This window comes from Heloderma suspectum, chromosome 1 (genome assembly GCF_057233095.1).
Source record: "Heloderma suspectum isolate Gila_16-S chromosome 1, 16-S_ref, whole genome shotgun sequence".
In the NCBI taxonomy this organism is placed as follows: domain Eukaryota; kingdom Metazoa; phylum Chordata; class Lepidosauria; order Squamata; family Helodermatidae; genus Heloderma; species Heloderma suspectum.
The window spans coordinates 194,784,635-194,792,478 of NC_139458.1; the positions used below are offsets into that span (position 1 = coordinate 194,784,635).

A 7,844-nucleotide genomic window follows, 5' to 3' on the forward strand; every position below is an offset into this window, starting at 1 on the left:
AGCACTCCTCCTGAGCCCTGGGCACCCTCTCACCTGAACCTTCCACCTGCCCATCCCCAGGGCTTCCAGCTTCTTGTGAAGGGAGCACAGATCGAGGTCCTTCCTCTGCTCTACAGAAGCAACAGATGTGCTTTGGAATGCCTGCGGGAGGTGCAGAACCTGCTGGAGTGCTGCTCCCCTCAGCTCTGGCTGGATGAGCCTTGGCATCCCTCCGATGCCAGAGGGATTGCAGCTTTCTCAGCCTAAAAGAGAGAAGGGGAAACATGATAAATGGGTGTTTCAGGGTTTAGATTAGGTCACGGAAATCTCCACAACTGACATGTATTTGGTGGCATGAGCATCATGTGGAAAGTGTGTGAACATTTGGAATTATGGTTGTTTTGCATCTAGGACTATCTCTCCAAGGGAAAGTTCTTCTTCCCACCCAGCTTGACTGACAAAACACCACCCTGGTTTCTAGTCTCGTAGCCAAATTTTTGTGTCTCCCAGTTCGTGTCCTGCAGTTAATGCTTCCATGGAACGGGTTCATTCTCCTTCAAGTATTGCATGTCTTCTGTTCATTTTTGGCATGTTTCCGGACTCTTGTTTCTTAGGAGCATCCCAGTGTTTTGCCCTTTCTAAGGGACCAGGGAGTGGTGGCCAATCATAGTTCTTGAGGGAACACATTCCACAACCTGGGATCAGCACAGGAGAAAGCACTTCCATGCATGCCTGACAAATGGGCCTCTGTGGGTCATGCCACCCCTCAAAGGGTCTCTTTTCTTAATCCCCAGCCAGGTTCATTGCAAGACAGGTGGCCCATTAGAACAGGGCTGGACAGAAGACAGGACTCCAGATGTTTTGAACTTCAGCTCCTGGAAGCCTCTTCCAGCATGGCTAATGGTCAAGAATTGAAGTCCAAAACATCTGCAGATCTTTCTTCCCACCCCTGCCTCAAATCCCTTAAGCCATTTAGAGCTGTAAAGGTTGAAACCAACACCTTGAAATGTGCTCACAAAGCAACTGGTAACCAGTGAGGTCTTTCAGGACAGGTGTGATATGGTCCCAATCCTGTGCAAGCTACCGTTCCTCTGAGGAGTTGTGGAAAATTGAAAGGATGGATAGACTCAGCTGCCTAGTGCTGCCACCACAGCCAGGTTAGCCCACCAAGGCCACTAATAGGGGAGCCATCAAAGGGCATCCTTCAAACCTGCATATACCCTGTTCAAGCTGAAATTGTCCAAAAAGAACTTTTGACTTCAGAGAAGAGCCTTTCCCAGTCATACCTGGATGTGCCAGGAATTGAAGCTGGGGCCTTGTGCAAGAAAGCATGTGAGCTAACACTGAGCTATGGGCCTTCTCTTTGAGAGACTGGGCCTGGACCGACAACCCAGTGCAGCAATGGCACAATATATTAGTGTCAAATTCACTAATTCAGCAACACACTTGATAGCATATGGTCCTACATTTTTAGCCGAAAGAAGAAGAAAAGAGACCAACATCTCTCTAAAGCTACTCAGTATTTTATAAAATATGAACATGTCCTCAGAGAATGGTGGCATACCTAATGTCTTACTGAATGCACCCTCACCGCAACAGAAAAGAAGATGGCCCCTGAATGCCCATGTCCCTCTGCTGCACTCCATGCCATTTCCACATGACATCTTACCTCTGTCACTCTCCATGTGATGATTCTGTTTGATCTGGAGGTCTCATGCCCGATGGCAGCCAATACAATTATATAGGCTCTGTGTCAGGGGGAAGAATCGTGTGGAGAGCAGCACTATGTAATGAAAGCTCTTGTAAAATGTACAGCTGGCGCAAATGGCCCCTTGAAATTCTCCACCCTATTTGTGGGCAGAGAAGTTGGGGTGGGGGTGGGGGATCAATGGAAACCTTTTTTTTAACCCCTGAGTGTGTGGGGGTGGAGTTTCAGGACAAAAATGGTTGGGGGTGGGGAAGCTTACGCCCTCCTCTCTCAAAGTGCCATAGTTGCAATCCAAATTGGAGCCACGCATGCTGAAAGGGGAGTAGGGAAAATAATCACGCATCACTCCGCTATGTGTGATTAGGAGAACATTGAGTTTGACCTTAATTCATTCAAACTGCAAATCTCCACTCTGAGACTGTCTCATGGCCAGAACAGCTGGTCAAATTTCTTTCTTTTTTTTCCCTTCCCCCATACCCGGCTTTTTGTACTACCTAGCCTGATGAAGAGTTCTGGAGAACTTGACAGTCTGCTATTTTGGTAGATCCTAATAAAAGTATTGACCAATTATGGATTTTTCCCCCTCATGGACCTGCACTTTTCTTTTTGTCTTTTTATGTATGTTTGGGAAGTGTGAATCATATACTTTTTCCTTGCAGAGGTAAATAGTCATTGATTTTTTCTCACTTCATTTTTTTTCAATTATAAAAGCCATCCTACTATCACTACAGCAGTCAATAGGATATGCTTAGAGGACTGTATAATTAATGCAAAAGGTACCATTCAATTCCGTCATATTTTCATGTGGTACTAATTTATCCAATGGGATCACAGTCTTTAATGATTTCCAACTTATCAAAGTGCTGTTTACCAGCCCAGGAGACTAATAAAGGAGCAAGGACTGAAAGACAGTGCCAGAGATTTTTGATCATCATAAAGGAAATCTTCTGATCATCCCTCAAAGGCTCCTCATATCACAGTCTTTATAAGACAAAACTCTAATTGATTGCAATGTTGCCTCTGGCAGTCAAAACCTGCCTTTATTATGACATTCCTTGAACAAACAAAAGAAAATGTTTCCGTGCCATCCTCCCTTCTAGCAATAGCAAAATAAATACATGAATCCAGTGTTGCAGGACACACACACACCCCACCATGCAGGCAGAATTCTGTGCATGCAACATTGGATCCTGCCCAAATTCTGAATAGGTACTCCCTTGCCTTCCTCATCGGATAGGACCCAAACCCCGCTTTAGAATGGGAAGAAAACCTTGTCTGATCAGTGAAATTGTTAAGATTATTAAATTATTAAGAACAGTGCTCGAAGTGGGGTAGGAATGGGATGCCATTCTACTTTTCAGAAAGACGAAACTGAGTGTGACAGCTTAACCATGCCACTAAGTAAATGTGTAGAGTCTCCTCTCCTCCCACTAAATATATACTCTGCTCCAGTCAAATATACACACAGTAAATACATACTATGACATATACACATCAGTCATAGAGTAGCTTATGCACTGAGTTGGACAAGCTTCTTGACTAGAAAGAACTGTTAGGGTGCAGTGCTATGCATGTGTAGACAGAGACAAGGCCTACAACTCCCAGCATGCCTCAGCCAGCCATGCTGGCTAGGGCATGCTGGGAGCTGTAGGCTTTTCTCTGTCTAAATATGCGTAGGATTGTGCCTTTAATCTTGCTCATTCAGTTCTGAAATTGTGGGCAGTCCCCAATACTGCCACTGCTTCATTCTGTTGCACTCACAGGACTGTGCATCAACACAACAGGAAGCTAGTGCTTCCTAAAGCCATCTGGGAAATGTCCTGCTTTAACTGCAGCAGACTCTAAGTGCAGGGCTAACACAGAAGCAATAGAATGAGCCAGCAAACATTCAACGTGCAGATTTCTATCCAATAGGGTTCAGGCAACAACAGGCGTAGTCCAAACAACAGGCAGAGGTCAAAAGATGGGCATACAGCCAGATAAGTGGGATCAGGCTACAGCAGGGTTGGTCCAGATAATAGGCAAAGGTCAAAACACAGTCAGTCAGATCCACTACACAGTTCAGAGGCAGAATCAAGAAGGAGTCCAAAAGTCAGTAACACAGAGCATCCATCACAGGGCAAGGTGTACATGGTGTGGGTGCTGGAAGAACAGTGTTGTTCCAACACTAGCTAGATCTACTGTGAAGGCTTTCAACCCCAAACTTGCTTTGCCCCACTCAGAGTTCAGCTGCAGTAATCAGAACTCCCCGTTCAGAGCCCTACCTTGAGGAGTCGCTTTCTCCTGAGAAGTCCCTCTCAGGAAGCAAGCATTCCTTCTCACAGGGGCCCTACTGGTTTGTTGCTTAGGGCGACAATGGTCCTGCAGCCAGGGGTTGTTCAGACTTGTTCAACCAGTGAGAATGGGCTATCACAGGAAAATACAATCCAGAGACATACACCTTTCAAAAAAGCACAATGACGTTTTGACACCTTACTTGACACTGATTTTTGGTCTGTCCCATGGACCCACTGCCCCAATGCCAAAGAGCTGGCAGCCCTGTGACATCATTGTCAGACTCCAGTTGTAAATCTCAGGCAGTGAAATGTTGCTGTTGTGGTGACCCTAGTTCAAGAGTGCTCATGCCAGCCTCACATTCTTCATCAAACGGTTGCTGTGATGCATCCCCTTGCAGGCCTCTACAGTTCTGTGTCTTCCAGGTCTTCAAATATGATGACATCTGGATGGAAGAGAACGAAAGTGAGACCAGCTCTATGGCATTAAGGCAGGGATTACTGTAGATGTCCCATTTAAATGCTACTTTGTTTAGGAGTGCTTTAGTAATTACTTATTACTGGTCTCAAATGGGAGAATTTGGGGGACTAGTGGGAAAAATGGATGAACTGTCTTGGGACAGCTAATGCTACGATTCCTTCTTTCCTTCTTAAGCTCATGTAGCTCAGCAAAGAGCCTCTTTCATGCCCACCCCATCACTTCCTTGTTGTGTTTGTGTGTGTGTCATTAATAAGCCACCCAGCAGGCCAGACAGGAAGCTAACTGAGGGCAGTGTCAAAGTTTGAACAATGCTGGGCTATGCAGAGAAACAGAAAACTAAATTCTTGATGGAGAATGCTGACAGTCCCATGAAGATGTGAACCTTTCTGTCCATGGAATCTGGCAGAGTTACCTTTGCTGGGAAGGAGGTTTTTCAGAGCTTCTGGCAGCTCTTTGTTTCTCTGGCAATATTTGTCTTCACTGTTGTAACCTAGCAAGGTTCAAAACACAAAGAAACCAACCATCAGCCTGCCCTAGCAGCAACCCTAGAACAGGACTGGGTGTGGCTTTTCTGCTGTCAGCTCCGCCCTCCTTCACCTCCCTTCACCTCTTCATGATGCAGGTACAGCCTCTGCATCAAGTGCTGTCAGCTTCGCCCTGCCCCGACCTCCATGTTCTGGCAGGCTTTGTGTGTGCCCCCGCCCCCAGTGTTTCACATGTTATCTGTACACAGATGTCTGGCACTTTATTTTTAAGTAGGATCTTTTTTTACACTGTTCCTATATTTCATAAAATGCCCAGAGGGGGTTGGGCAGATAGCTTCATGCGCCATAAGAGATACCAGCCAATCAATTTCAGCACTCTGAAAACATTGCTCAACAAAGCAGGAGGAGGCTGTGTGACTGGCCAATCAGTACTGGTTAAATCCAGCTTCCAGTGAGAATGAGAAAGAGATTTCTCTAGATAATGATCCGGAGAAGACGTTGAAATGCATGTCCCAAATGTGTGCAGTTCTACAGTGGGCTCATCAATGGAGAGATGTACACCGCTACGTGCTTTCAGAAGACGTTGGGTGGGGGGTGTTGCTTTGGAAGCAGAAGAGATTTGTAATGTGACGATTTCCACCTCCCTTCATCCTGTCCTCCACTCTGAGCAGTTCTTCTGACAGGCCTCCTCGTGCCCTGATGATGAAAAAACAGGCCCTGCCATTTCCCTTCTTTGAAGCCTAAGTGAGTGGTTCACTCACCTCCTTCCCTGAAAATACTTCAGCCTTCCCGAGGAGAGAGCAGGTGAGGATGACTGCAGCCTCCTGGATCTTCATGCTGCCATGGTGTGCTAACAGCAGCTCAGCATTCAGAAACGCTCTTTTGTGAGCCTCGGAGAAGATCTTCCCGAAGATCTAAAATCAACAAGTGGTTGCAGGACTGAGAGAGTGTGCCAGGAGGTATACATTGCTCTTAACAGGAGAATACAACCTGTGGGGACAAAGAGGAGCCTTGTGGTGCTGTTTGGGGCTCAGAAAGAGGAAATAGTTCAGGGGAGCTGAGACGCATCCACTCTGATGCATCTTGAGAGTTAAACCTTTAAATGGGAGTTCAAAATATACAGAAGTTAGTGACTAACTGTTAAGCTGTTGGAGTTAGATGGTAAGAGGGAGCAAGGGATTGTTTAAAGAGCAACCTGCGTACATTGTCAGGTTTTAGTCAACCCTCAGGCTAGGAAGGGCATGTCTTCACAAAAGCAAAGCTTGAACTGGAACACAACACCATTTTCCAGAAGCCACTGCTCCCTCTGCCATAGAGCAAGACAGGGCTGAGGTGTGGGGCTGGCTGCCAGCTCCAGATCTGAGCCCTTTACTGCTTTCTGTCAGGAGAGGTTCTGGTGAGTGGCCAAGGGAAGAGGTGCCCTTTCTTACCTCCTTCCACCAACAGCCCTATGTAGTGCAGAGAAGCAGCTCCTTAACACCATGCTTCCTCCTGAGCCTCGGGCCCAACCCCATGGTAACCCCACCTGCTCCAGCTCAAGCAAGCCAATTCCCTTCTCACCACTTTCCTTTGAATGGACACCCTCAACCATGGTTGGCTGCGGCTGCTCTCTCTCTCTCTCTCTCTCTCTCTCTCTTCTTTCTCACCATGGCTCCCACTTCCATGCTTGGCAGCCAGAGAGCCAGTGAGCAAGTAGGCAGTGACATCTGCTGCTCCTGCTACTCACCACCACAGTCTGGGCCAGACCAAGAAGCAAGAGAACAGGGAGGTTGCAATGGTGGAGGAGAAGCAACTCCAGGGGGTTCTTGCTAGTGGGCCCTCTGGGGGTGTGAGGCCCCCTGTCAGTGCCCCACCATGCTGAGCTTTGACACTGATCTGCCCTCACCTTCCTCCTTGATCAACACCAGTCTAACTGGAGAACAGCAAGAGACGTCTCCTGTGCCTGCAATATTGCCATGCAGCCATACTTACGGCTGCCAGGGAGGGAGATCCTTACCTCACCCACGCTGCACGCATCTCTGTAAGCCACCAGCTTCTTGGTCCCTTTGGCTCTCCTCTTCCAGAGTTCCTCCATCTCGTTCACCCCTAGCAGAGTCACCAGATGGGACTGATTGGAATGGAGGCTCACAGACAGTCCCATTTGGGAGAGCACATGGCCCAGCCAGAAGAGCTGCTGGTTTCAGCCTTTCTAGCCCACTTACCCCTCTGGAGAAGCAGGAGCCAATGAAAGCAGCGGATAGCTTCCTTGGCCTGGTCCCTCAGCTCTGCTCTTTCGCTGGTGAGCTGCACGGCACATTCGGCCACAAAATGTCCGAGGACCGGGCCGTCTCCAGACACCTAGTGGGAAAGAAAACAAGGTGGATCTCTACCCACAGTTCTCTCCTGGTTTCTCCCTTTACCTCAGTGGGCCGCTATCCTGTAAATCTGCATGGATTGACAGGCCCGCAATAGGAGCTCTAAAGGGACCCTGCCATTGTGAGGAGGGGGTAGGCAGCTTTAACACTTTGCCCCACACACACACACACAGTGGCCCTGATTTGGGTTCCCCCCTGTCCCCACACCTGCCAATTATATGGAGAACAGAGCTCCCTTTCACTCCAAGAGCAGGCTGGGTCCCCTCCTCTGAAGTCTCTTACGGTCCCAGTCCAGGGCTCCTAGCCAGGCCAACAGCTGGGCATACTCATGTCCAGTTCAGGCAGAGTCAGGGTGTAGCTGATCAGGTGCGTGCTGCACATCAGTGCTCTCCAGGCCTCTACCGTCATCCTGGACTGGAACCAGAAGAGTGGAAGGAAGCAGCAGCTCAGCAGCCTGGCAGGACCTCGGGGCGGGGAGGGGGGGGCTTAAACGCCACACCCAAGCCCTGAACCCGAGCCCTGTGTTTGGTTCCAGCTGTAGTATTTCTCAGGGTCCACGGCTGG

The 7,844-nt window shown here is 48.3% G+C and overlaps 1 long non-coding RNA gene across 1 annotated transcript; it reads right to left on the reverse strand.

The window, feature by feature from the left end:
• Positions 1-2,520: 2,520 nt before the first annotated feature.
• Positions 2,521-5,872, reverse strand: LOC146358591 (uncharacterized). Its single transcript, XR_014787110.1, has 3 exons — positions 5,688-5,872; positions 4,854-4,931; positions 2,521-4,406 (listed from the first exon to the last, which is right to left on the reverse strand). It is a non-coding gene; the product is annotated as an uncharacterized LOC146358591 (long non-coding RNA).
• Between the last annotated feature and the right edge of the window lie 1,972 nt (positions 5,873-7,844).